The sequence below is a fragment of the Uloborus diversus genome, chromosome 4, assembly GCF_026930045.1.
Source record: "Uloborus diversus isolate 005 chromosome 4, Udiv.v.3.1, whole genome shotgun sequence".
Lineage (NCBI taxonomy): Eukaryota > Metazoa > Arthropoda > Arachnida > Araneae > Uloboridae > Uloborus > Uloborus diversus.
The window spans coordinates 5,983,617-5,997,482 of record NC_072734.1 but is presented as its reverse complement, the minus strand read 5'-3'; the positions used below and the strand labels follow the sequence as shown (position 1 = coordinate 5,997,482).

General features: G+C 37.0%; 1 protein-coding gene across 1 annotated transcript in view; it reads left to right on the top strand.

Moving 5' to 3' along the window:
* Positions 1 to 13,866, top strand: part of LOC129219778 (forkhead box protein O-like) — a 210,970-nt gene that overhangs the window by 187,009 nt on the left and 10,095 nt on the right. The window lies entirely within an intron of this gene.

The window sequence follows — 13,866 nt, the reverse complement described above, 5'->3', positions numbered from 1 at the left end:
GAGTTCCAACATTTTTTTTCTTGCCTGATATTGCCAAATTATCTTTGTCTCTACCATCTCCCGTTTCCGCATGTCTTCCAACTTTTGACTCTAGGCCCGCTTGGAATTATCATGACCTTTTTTGAACTGCTATAGCAGAGATTCTTTCGAAAAGTCTTTAAATCCAGAACACAAGAACATGTTGTTTTGAGCAATCACGATTGCTTATTGTTCTCACTTGACTGTTTCGATGTGCTATCATTTTATTTTCCCGCCAGCACCCTCCGCAGCATCACCGTAGACCAGCTCCTCACGATGCTGCTCCTATAGCGAAAGCCGTCTCTAGGTTGCATCCATGTCCTACACACACGCGTATACATATACAACTACACACACACGCACGCACATATACACACAAACACATACACCTACACACACACAAACACATACACACACACACAAACACATACATACACACACACGCATACATACAGACACCTACACATGCACCCACAACTACCCACACACTCATTACACTCATGCCTACACACAACTACCCACACACTCATTGCACTCATGCCTACACGCAACTACCCACACACTCATCACACTCATGCCTGCACACAGACACAAACACATATGCCTACACACGCATACACATTCCCCGCCACACACAAACACTCATACACACAACTACCTACACACTCATACCTGCACACAGACACAAACACACATGCCTACACACATACATACACATACCCCCTACACACAAACAGACATGCCTACATACACACGCGCACACTCGTGATTGCGAAAAGCATAATTTGAATTCAAGAGGTCAAAATCCAAATTAATTTATTATTATTATTATTATTATTATTATTAACGAAGTACGTAATAAATATTTAATTTGATTTTATGTCTATGATTTGTATTATCCGATGCCTCATCGTATGTTTTCAGTCTCAAATTCTTGCTTGAATTTATTTATTGTGTCAGAGACCTTTCTAAATTAATTTATTATCGTGTGCATTACATTTTAATTTATCGTCTGCGATGAGCGTGCGACTATCGTTGCTATGGTAACGTTAGAATTCTTTTTCGTGAGTTTAACTATTTTAGTCATTCTAATATCCGAGTTTCTGTGATATGTGCAGTGAAGAAAATAGCGCTCTAACAGTGTCGTTCACAGTAATTTGTGTGTTCTGTTGTAACCAGACTTCTATTTTGCGCTCTAGAATAGGGGTGGGGGGAGTGGGTGCTGCATGCTGCCTTTCCTGCCTCCATAGATTACCGAGAACCACATCAGAAAGCGAATGCTTCGGTATCTTATCGTCGCACGTGCCCTTGACATAGCTGAATTGGGTCGCCTTGTGACCCACAAAAGTGCAGAATAAGCTGCTCGGGGTGATGCAACGGAAAAAAAAAATCTATCGTTAATCATCCTCTTTCAGGGATACCTACACAATGACCTGCCTCCGATATTACGACGTTCGGTTTGATCGAACACCCTGTGGGTCCGTTCTGCATAGAATTGTGTGATCTCGATAAATGAGTCATCCTATTTTGAATGCATAAGGACTGATTGTAACTGATTTTTCCCCCTCTACAAGAGTGTAAGATGTGTTCATTGATTAGATAATCGTTTACGTTTTTTTATTTTATCTTTTTTCAAAATGAATTTGGTATTGGTACAATGCTTTATAAGACGCAAGTATGGGGACGAAGTAAATCTTTTCAAAGTAACCAGGTTAAAGATTTGGAAGTAAAAACGTATAGGCTGTTTAGAATGACGTACAAAAGCACTAAAAAAATTAATAATTTAATATACTATTGACATTCGTAAAGTGATGAAGCAATAATTACTTCAAACACAACACCCCCCCCCCCCTTTAAATGATTTTAACCGTCATTTAAATTCTTTTTAACCATCACGTTAAATTTGCATCCAGATTTCAGTGGCAAACTTCATTAAAAAAGTATTTCTATTTGATATAATGAACAAAATTTTAATTGCATTACTATACTCACATTATTTATGCGAAAAAATACAAAAAGGTTTTTTAAACATAAAAAACCACCTGTTATTTAGCAATCCTCGGAATGTTTTAACATAGACCTCTGGATATTTCAATCAGTTTTTTGTAAACAATACGCGATATTTTTTTTGTTCCAATTGTATTTTTAAACAAAACAATTTTTCGAAAAGCCAAAAAAAAAAAAAAAAATTCTTGCTTTTGTGCTACCGTAGTGCTTGGTTTAATTAATAGTTTTCACCAGTTGCAGCCTGTTCGGTGATATTTTGGTAGTTTAAAGTTAAATTTGGCAATTTAACCCTAACTCCAGTGAATAAAACATTAAATCCAGTAGATAGCAGTCATTGTTGACCATTTTTACGTTTCTTTATTCTCCTAAAATGACAGTCTTACCAGTAAAACAGTTAAGTCATCGGATCGAGTTCAGCCTTGTCACGATAAAGGAGTTCCCTGCATGTTAAACATTACCAAATCATATTATCAAATTATCCTGCCGTGGCGCGAGTTAACAAAAAACTTTGTAGTAAAATGTCTTGTTTTTAATTCAGATTATCTTTACTAATAATAAAGCTGAAAGTCTGTCCGGATCTCTGTCTGTCAGGATCTCTGTGACGCGCATAGCGCCTAGACCGTTCGGCCGATTTTCATGAAATTTGGCACAAAGTTAGTTTGTAGCATGGGGTGTGCACCTCGAAGCGATTTTTCGAAAATTCGATGTGGTTCTTTTTCTATTCCAATTTTAAGAACAAACTTCTCATAAGATGGACGAGTAAATTACGAAATTATCATTACGTGAAATCGTAACCAAGCCAATTGGCGAGAAAATTCACCATACATTATATGTAAATATACAGAGGTGAACCAAAAGACCTTTTAATTTTCTATTACGGGCAAAGCCGTGCGGGTGCCACTAATTCGTAATAAAACTTCAGCAATTTAACAGTGAAATTTTAACTAAAGCAACAAATTTTAATTGACGCTAAGACTTACTGCCCACGAGGGGACTTAGTTGAATCAATCTTCGAAAAAGTTTCCTGCTAACAAGCTGTCTGGCGTTTTTCGTTGTCACACGAGGCAACTTTGTTAAATCATTAAAAAGAAGAGGAATAAAAGCAACTGTGATGAATTTTTATTAATGTTTCCTCGAACTCGTGTTTACGAGAACTCGGTTATAACGAACAAATATCGCGGTCCCTTTCCGCTCGTTATAAGCTAGTTCGACTGTATTACATTAAAAAGAATACGTGGGATGGAAATGCTCGAGAAAAACATTGGCTCATGCAAAAAAAATCCCTAAGTGAGATGATATCCTGTATTCGATTCTTTCATTTTCACAATTGCTTTTGCAATCGATTTATCCCAAAGCCTTCACCTTCTAACATTGATAACCTGGCATCGATCAATAATGTCGTTGTATTTGTCATTAAACATTCAAAGATAATAAAAGGAAAAAGAAAGAAATTGCTGTTTGACATCTTTCTCAAACCACTTTGTCTGCACGTGTCAGATGAGGAAACAGGACGGTGTCTTCAGTACTATTATGAGTTGAAAATTTTCCTTGTGCTTTTCTGAAAGTACTTGCAGGAGTATTTTGAAAGTGTATTCTGTAATGGGGTCGTTTCCAAAATTTTAAAAGTATTTTTTTCTGAAAGATCATGCTTAAAAACATAGAATATGACCATTTTTTAAATCATTTCTTTAAGTTTAATATTTTTAAAAAATTACTTAAATCGGTGCGCTTTTATCGTTTAACGCTTCTGCCGATGACATCACAAATGATGAAATGCCATTCAGTGTTGCCATTCGTTGTCCAAAATATTTAATTCGCATCTTTACTCACGTGTATTGGCAACGATAGGGTTGATAGCAAGCGTAAAGCGCAATTGTAATTCGCTTCTTGACTATCATAACGTGGAAATGCAGTAGAAAGATGCGTCATAGTGCATCATTTGTGGCGTCATAAAAGACCACGCCTTGTTTGAAGAATCGGAAATTTAAAAAAATTAATTAAAAAATAACTGTTAGGAAAATAGAAGTATTTTCTTGGTCCATGTTATTATTATTATTTTTTTTTTTTTTTTTTGCTTATTCTATCAATTTCAGTGAAAAAAAGTACTATTTTTGACTGAAGGAAACAACTCCATTGCCGCTTTGTAAATTGAAAATTACTAGTTTGTAATTTAACTGAAACTTACTAGTTTTTTTTGGAGGGGGGGGGGGATTTCATGCAGGTGAGAGAGAGAGAGAGAGAGTGTTTTGGCCAGGGGTTGTCATGTGTGAGCTTACTGCGACCTCTCAAAAATATCCTTGTTCGGCAAATTTTTCTGGCCATTCGGCAAATTTATAGACAGAACTGCGACGTTGCACCCCCCCCCCTCCCTGTAAAAAAATTTTCGGGGCGCCCCTGGTTTTTGACTTTATATGTGCGAGATAAATTTCCTCACAAGTAATTTGAGACTCAGAAATTTCTTTTCGTAGTTGAACTAAAACTGTTTAAAATAATCCGTGGTCCTACTGACGTGACTATGATTTTTTTTTTTTTTTTTTGAAACTTCGAAGCGAAAACTGTATATGTTACTAACCGAAAGCTTCGAAATGTACTTTGATTGAATAAGAATATGTGAACGACTGTAAATTTTTCTATTACGGGCAAAACAGTGCGGGTACCACTAGTTTGTAATCAAATTTATCTTTTACCGGGACGGGAAGTAAACCGGCCGTGACACCGAGATTATGCCTGAAATCCGGGGTTCAGGCAAGCCTACGTATATCATCACGTAAAAATAATGTCCACTCTCATTTGTATGCTGTGTTCGACCGCAAAAGAGAAAGGGAGGTGATCAAATCCGGAATTTAATCCGAAAGAGTTCAGTCGTAGAAAAAGAGGGTTTCGATTAAAGCTGGACAAACACATCAGGAGAACGTGTAATAATACTGCTTCCGAAATTCCGGCGTGTAATGAGCGGCCCGTAATAAATGGCTGATCGTCCATCACCGGTCGCCATCGGACCATTTGCGTGTCACAGTAACCTCAAATTAGAGGATGTTTGGCATGGGTGGGGAAAGGGAATGACCTTCGGACTGTGCCCGAAGGGTTGATTGGACGAGTGTTGGAAACGCCGATTTAAATTGGAATATTTCCATGAGCAATCTTTTATTTTATATTAAACCTATATCCATATATCTTTTATTTTACAGTAGTGGTACCCGCACGGCTTCGCCCGTAATAGAAAAATTAAAAGGTCATTTGGTTCGCCTGTATATTTACAAATAATGTATGGTGAATTTTCTCGCCAATTGGCCTGTACCCATATTGCGGTTCCACGTTATGATAATTTCGTATCTCGCCAATTTTGCTAGTGCCCATGTTACGGTTCCACGTAATGATAATTTCGTAATTTACTCGTCCGTCTTATGATAATTTTGTTCTTAAAATTGGAATAGAAAAAGAACCACATCGAATTTTCAAAAAATCGCTTCGAGGTGCACGCCCCCATGCTACAAACTAACTTTGTGCCGAATTTCATGAAAATCGGCCGAACGGTCTAGGCGCTATGCGCCTCACAGAGATCCTGACAGACAGAGAGACTTTCAGCCTTATTATTAGTAAAGATTAGCCGTACCCGCACGGCTTTGCCCTTAGTAGAAAATTAAAAGGTCATTTTCAAATAATGGATGATGAATTTCTCGCCAATTTGCAATGTACATTTGCTCGCCCATGTTATGGTAGTTTGCTCGTCCACGTAATGGTAATTTGCTTTTCCACGTTATGATAATTTGCTCGTCCCTGTTATGATAATTTGCTCGGTAAAATGTTCTTAAAATTGGAATAGAAAAAGAACAAAATCGAATTTTCGAAAAATCGCTTCGAAGTGCACAGCCCCATGCTACAAACCCATTTTGTGCTAAACTTCATGAAAATCCGCCGAACGGTATAAGGCGCTATGTGCGTCACAGACATCCAGACACAAATCCAGACTTTCAGCTTTATTATTAGTAAAGAAAGGTCATAAAAAGTGTGTTTTTTTTTGAAATGGTGGTCTTGCGCGAACAAACCCGAAGGGCAAGAAGCTAACAAAGAAAACTGGCGCATCCAATAGGCACAGACGAACAAAGGAAATGAACTGGACTAGACATCGATAGCAATAAATCACTCGGCATTTATCGAATCCATATTTTCGAGCGGGATCTGGAAGATGGGGTTCATTTTTACTCCGCCATTGTGTGCAACTGTTTTCTTCGGAGGACACATGCATCGGGAGATTTATGCGCGGCCATTTTTCTGCAGACGACCCGATATAGGTAGCCTTCATGGAAATTTATAGCATTCGATCTTAGATAGACCGGAGTCAAAAGATTCACCCCTGCTTACAAATGCAATGAATATCCATTCTAGTGGCTTTAACGATCGCTATTTGCGGACATTCAGTCTTATGAACCATCGGAATATTCTATATATAGGATGATCCTGCACAATGAAAGAATATTAAATTTGTGAACGCCGCAGCCATTTCGCTTTGTGAAATCTTCTTGGAAATGTTTTTCTTGACAAAATAACGTCAAAGGTGTATTGAGAAAGTATTTGTTTGTAGATTCATTGATTCCTATTAAAATTGTACTCGGAAAAACAATTGAATTTCATGTGCTGCACTTGTTTTTTTATGATGCGGGATTCACAGACGAACGAAAAGAAATTTATTGTGTTATCTTGCATAAGATTAAGTTGATGAGTGGTCTTCAGTTGAATTAATTAAAGCTTGATAAACACGATTTCCAAAATGCTGAAGTTGAAAATTCAATTTGTAATGAAAATTTAGACCGTAATGTGAGAAAATTGAACTTATTTATCTTTACTAATAATAAAGCTGAAAGTCTCTCTGTCTGGATGTCCGGAGGATGTCTGGATGTTTGTAGGATGTCTGGATGTTTGTAGGATGTCTGGATCTCTGTAGGATGTCTGGATCTCTGTAACGCACATAGCGCCTTGACCGTTCGGCCGATTTCCATGAAATTTGGCACAAAGTTAGTTTATAGCATGGGGGTGTGCACCTCGAAGCGATTTTTCAAAAATTCAATGTGGTTCTTTTTCTATTCCAATTTTAAGAACAAAATTATCATAAGATGGACGAGTAAATCACGAAATTATCATAACGTGAAACCGTAACATGAGCACAAGCCAATCGGCGAGATACGAAATTATCATAACGTGGAACTGTAACATGGGTACAAGCCAGTTGGCGAGAAAATTCACCGCACATTATTTGTAAATATACAGGCGAACCAAAAGACCTTTTAATTTTTCTATTACGGGCCAACTGGTGCGGATACCACTAGTGCTAAATAAACCAAATCAACATGAACAAAAGTTATGCGCAGAGTCTGACAAATCCCGTTCGACTAAAAGTACGCCTTGGCTTTCAGAACAAAAATCTGTCTAGCAGAACAAAACCCAACTAACTCCGAATTTCACTATACAGTGAAGTTTTACCGAGTTTTATTACTGTGATCCATTCATCACTAGGAACAGTAATTGCTCTGGGGGGACAGAGTTGAGTCAGAGGGAACCCTTTGAATGCGGGGATCAAGAGAGATTAAAGGATTTGCGAAAGGATGGGATATCGGGATGAAGAAGGGTTTCCAAGAAGACTCGTTATACTAGTCCTTTGAGAATAGTGTCATTAATATTATATATTTCATCGTACAGATTTTTTAATGCAATACTCGATTTGCGTATTTTTACTGCATAAACTTTGATGGCAGCTAAAAATCACACATCTCGAATAAAATATTTAAAAAATGTTTTGTTTAAAAAAAAAATCTATAGACTTTTTCTATAAGCTTAGTTCGCACTGCGAAGTATGAAATGAAATAAGTTGATGGTTTCTTGATTTCAGCATTCAAACATTGTAGTTGATCGTAATATCGTTATATTTAGGTTAATTCTAAAGCAACAAATAAAACTGAAATAAGAGATTGTAAAAAGAAGAAAAAGGCTGTGTAAAGCTTTGCACGATTAGCTTTTATTATACTGCCTTCTTTCTTCGTTTAAAATTTTAATTTTAATTTTATTGGTTGTTTTTGAATTAATTTAAATATAACGATATTTTTACTTCCTTTTACAAAAAAGGAAGTATTGTATTCGCGAAAAAAATTTCACTCAAAAATCGGCCTTAATTTCCATTTTGCTCACCCCCGAATGAATGTTGAGTTTTTTTTTTCCGACCCGACCACACGTGGAAATATGCCTAGGAACCTACAGACACCGAAATATTCATTTTGACGACCCCCGAGTTAATTAAAACGAATTTTCTCGTGACGTCTGTATGTACGTATGTATGTGCGTATGTGTGTATGTGTCTCGTATAACTCAAAAACGGTATGCCCTAGAAAGTTGAAATTTGGTACGTAGACTCCTAGTGGGACCTAGTTGTGCACCTTTAATTTTGGTTGCATCCAGATGTACCTAAGGGGGTCTTTTGCCCCTTTTGGGGGGGGGGGAGGAATCATTATTAATTTCGATGTAAACTCAAGTGGTGTTATAATTTGTCGGACACTTGGCGATACATAGCCAGTCTTTTGGTCGCCAAGTTTTGTCGCCAACGTGGCGACAAATTTTGCGATGTTTTTCAATTTGGTTTCAATATGGCCACTGTAGGTGATATTTAGAGAGTAAACAATTGAATCACATTAAAATTGCCAATAATGAGGAAATGACATTAAATTGGAGTAAAAGGAAGTCATCTGATGCACATATCAGCTCGTTAAGTGTTGTAATCAAGAAACCAGACTTATTTTATTTCTTGCTTTTTAGTGCGAATCAAGCTTATAGAAATAGTCCTTTAGAATTAAAAAAAAAAAAAAAAACATTTTTTACGTTTTATTCTTAGGGTGGTTTTCGAAACGATTGACAGTTTGGCTTCCTGACTTTATCAGTCAATTTTTGTGTTGATAAAATTATTTTTTAATTTATTTTATATGCATAGACGGTATGTTTTATGTCTTTTTTTTCATTATTTCTTTATTTTGCATTTCTTATTAAACTGATATTACGACTTTTTCTTTGATTTTTAATAAATTAAAACATAAAGATAATATGAACCTACAACAGCTTTTCAAAATCAATATTATAGTCAAAAACTTTTTCTCAAGTAAAAAGTTTATTATATTGCAAAAACCTGTCAAGTACAAAAATTCAAAAAAAATTTGCAATACAATTTTTAGAAGTAACTCCGAACATTATTTGCTTTTGCAACACAATAGGAAGCACCTTAAATTTTTTCTACGCCAAAACCTTGACTTATTTTAAAATTAGGAAGTTTTTTGAAATACACCGCCAGCTCAGTCAATTCCAGCAGAGGAATGCAGTTTCCTGCTTATTAGCACTCATCAGCCCGGCATAGGATTAACTGAGCTGGAGGTGGAAAACCTCTTAAGGAAGCAAAGAGTGCCAAACAAACTGGTAGCTAATATAACTTACTGAATATAGGAAGTTTTTTGTTTAGTTTTCTGAAAATTTTAAAAAGCGCATCTTGGTGGGTTTCGAAATAAACGATTTAATTATTGTAGGTTCCTTGCTAAAACCTTTAAAATCTGGCGAGTTATCTTTTCGTTCAAACTCATGGGAAAACCACCTAGTTACGGTCAATGCTCTTTTGGAATTCTGCAACAGTTGCAACAATCCCACTGCGGTATTGGAATTGTTGCAACTGTTCTTAGGCACATGTCTGAATAAAGAGAATATATATATATATATATATATATATATATATATATATATATATATATATATATATATATATTCGATTTCCTGAACTTAATATTTGAAATCGAAAAGTTTTTTTTTTCCTTCCGTTCCACTGCTAACGAGAATTGTAGATTCCTTGCCGAAGCCTCCTGTATCTATCAGCATCGATCTTCAACGGCCCATCTACCCCTTGTCTTTCAAAGGGGGAAGGAGAGGGAGGTCCGCCAGCAGATAAATTCGATGTCCACCCCACACGCGATGAGATCATTACTGACCTGTTCGAAACAGGGCAGCTTGATCGATGCCACCCATTCCTCGTCCGTCCTTTCAAACTGATAGCATGTGTTTTATTCAAGGGCCATCGATTCTCGCTTTTGTTTCTAGCGTGAGTATCTCCGAGAAATACCTCGTGGTCAAGTTATTGAAATGGATAGCTTATCTCTTTTTTTTTTTTCAAATTTGCGAGAATCGATGATTTTAGAGTCCATGAGGGATGCATCGATGACGCGTAATGTATGTATTTCTGTAGCTGCGGATGAAATCGTTCGTGCATTTATTTATTTAATAGTAGTACCCGCACGGCTTTGCCCGTAGTAGAAAATTAAAAGGTCCTTTGGTTCGTCTGTATATTTACAAATAATAGATGGTGAATTTCTCGCCAATGTGCTATGTTAATTTGCTCGCCCCTGTTATGGTAATTTGCTCGTCCACGTTGTGATAATTTGCTCGATAAAATGTTCTTAAAATTGGAATAGAAAAAGAACAAAATCGAATTTTTGAAAAATCGCTTCGAGGTGCTCACCCCGATGCTACAAACTCATTTTCTGCCAAATTTCATGAAAATCGACGGAACGGTCTAGGCGCTATACGCGTCACAAACAGCGATCCAGAGCCACAGATTTTCAGCTTTATTATTAGTAAAGATAGTAATATTACGATAAAATAGTCTCAGAACTAAGCATTTTTAACTGAGCAATTACAATTGCTTATTTTTATCACTTGACAGTAGTTGATGTTCCTTTGATTTTGTGTTCTACTAGTGGTACCCGCACGGCTTTGCCCGTAATAGAAAAATTGAAAGGTCTCTCGGTTCGCCTGCACCATTAAAAATTCAGGAAGATTTTCTGGTTATTGTTACTGTAAAATTGCATCGCCGACGCATCGCTGATTTTTACGGTAATTTATACCGGAGAAATAAGCGATCCCAGCGCCAACTGGTTGCTGTGGCCTACCGAGGAAACCGTAAAATTTTACAGTAACATTTGATTTTTACGGAAATAGTTACTGGTAACATGGATGCCAGTAACAATTACCGTAAATTTTCCGGAAAATTTTTAACAGTGTGTATATTTACAAATAATGTATGGTGAATTTTCTCGCCAATTGGCTTGTACCCATCTTACGGTTCCACGTTGTGATTAATTTCGTAATTTACTCGTCCATCTTATGATAATTTTTTTCTTAAAATTGGAATAAAAAAAGAACCACATCGAATTTTCGAAAAATCGCTTCGAGGTGCTCACCCCCATGCTACAAACTCATTTTCTGCCAAATTTCATGAAAATCAACGGAACGGTCTAGACGCTATGCGCGTCACAGAGATCCTGACAGACAGAGATCCGGACAGAGATACTTTCAGCTTTATTATTAGTAAAGATAAAGATTGCTAACACTTGTGGTTCACGGGCCTCCGCGAACATGTCCTTTCTCCAGAGCGGTGGTGTCCACATCCACTTTAATCGACATGATATGTATTCGACTCTCTCTCTTATGCAATCCTCCTTAGACATCCAGCCCTGGCAGTCTTTTGAATTTTGACACCTCGAATTCAAATTATGTTTTTAGCAATTATGATTGCGATGAGGGTCATTTGTAGAAACAAGAAACACAACGAGTAGAGACCTGTCGCAATTCGTGATTGCGAAAAACATAACCTGAATTCAAGCCTTCAAAATTCGAATGAATGACAGGGGCTGAGAGATACTGGATGTTTTATTTATTTATTTATTTATTTATTTATTTTTTGATATTTCAGTGAGTCTTGAGCATCGCTATGAACAGTTGGCAGCCAGAATTTCGTCCTAAAGGGTTTTTTTTTTTTTTTGTCATAACAAGCCAGAATTGTTACTGGAAAGGGGGATTGGTCATAACGAACCTTAAATATACATACATATATTTCAGTACCAGGCTTGGAAATTTGGCTTAAAATCATACATATATTAACGTACCAGGCTTGGAAATTTGGCTTAAAAGCAAAAGTTCGACGAACCCTGAGTTAAGCGAAAGCTGCGATTTGTTTGCAAAAGCTGTGAACCTTTTTTGTTTTCAAGTATCTTTTAGATCCAAACATAATTTTGTCACACGAAACGCTCGAAGTATTTTTTTTTAATCATTATTGTAGATGAATAACGAAAAGCAAAACACTTTCATTACAAATTCCTTAACACATTCAAGAGTTTAGTAGCAGCCATGTTAATCGAACAAACTGAGATGCCTTTGAACTTTAGTATGGAACAGTTCTCTTCTTAATAATCCGCAGTCGGAATTATGCGCTGTTTGTTGCTATGTATATTATGACTCTAAGCTCTGATAATAAAACGTCTGCCGTTGGACGAGTTCATTTCTGCTCCGAAATAAAGAGGAGAAATTATTAGAGTGCCACGTGGCCAACAACTATTGCAGTACGTTATTGGCCAAGCAAACGTAGTTTAACTAATGGAATCCTTTAATACCCTGTCATCGGAGTTAAGATTAAAAGAGCCAAACTATAGTTGGAGCAAATTTAATCTGGCAACATTGTAAAGGTTAAGCAGATCCTTCACTGTTAAAAATTTTCCGGAAAATTTACGGTAATTGTTACTGGCATCCATGTTGCCAGCAACAATTACCGTAAAAATCAAATGTTACAGTAAAATTTTACGGTTTCCTCGGTAAGCCACAGCAACCAATTGGAGCTGGGATGAATTATTTATCCGGTATAAATTACCGTAAAAATCAGCGATGCTGTAAGTCCACCATTTTACAGTAACAATTACCAGAAAATCTTCCTGAATTTCTAACAGTGAATCGAAGCATTATTACGCTACCATGTAAGGCTTGCCCCGACGTATATAGATTATAATGCATGTTTCTTATTCACGTAATAAATATACTAGATTTGAAAATGTATCTCTGAAGTCACTGATTGGTGTCGAAAAATACATAATTGAGGAAATAACGATTGCTTATTGCTTTCATTTGACTGTTTTTGACGTTCCTATCATTTTTCCCACCGCCACCCTCCGCAGCATCTCCGTCGACCGGGTCCTCACGATGCTGCACCTCTAGCGAAAACCGTCTTCAGGTTGCGTCAATATCCTACACTTACACTCATACATGCACGGACCTACACACATATACATATATACACCTACACACATATATACACCTACACACATACATACACCTACACACATACATACACCTACACACAAACACATACACACACAAACACACACACACTCATATACACACAACTACCCACATATACATATATACACCTACACACATACATACACCTACACACATACACAAACACATACACACACACACACTCACATATACACAACTACCCACATACACATATATATACCTACACACATACATACACCTACACACATACATACACCTACATACATACACAAACACATACACACACAAACACACACGCACACACTCACATACACACACCTACACACATACATACACCTACACACATACACACAACTACCCACATATACATATATACACCTACACACATACATACACCTACACACATACATGCACCTACACACATACATACACCTACACACATACATACGCCTACACACATACATACACCTACATACATACACAAACACATACACACACAAACACATACACACACAAACACATACACGCACACACACTCACATACACACACAAACACACACACACACAAACACATACACACACTCACATACACACAACTACCCACACACTCATGCCTGCACACAGACACAAACACACATGCCTACACACACACACACATACCCCCCACACACGCTTACATGTACACACACACACTCG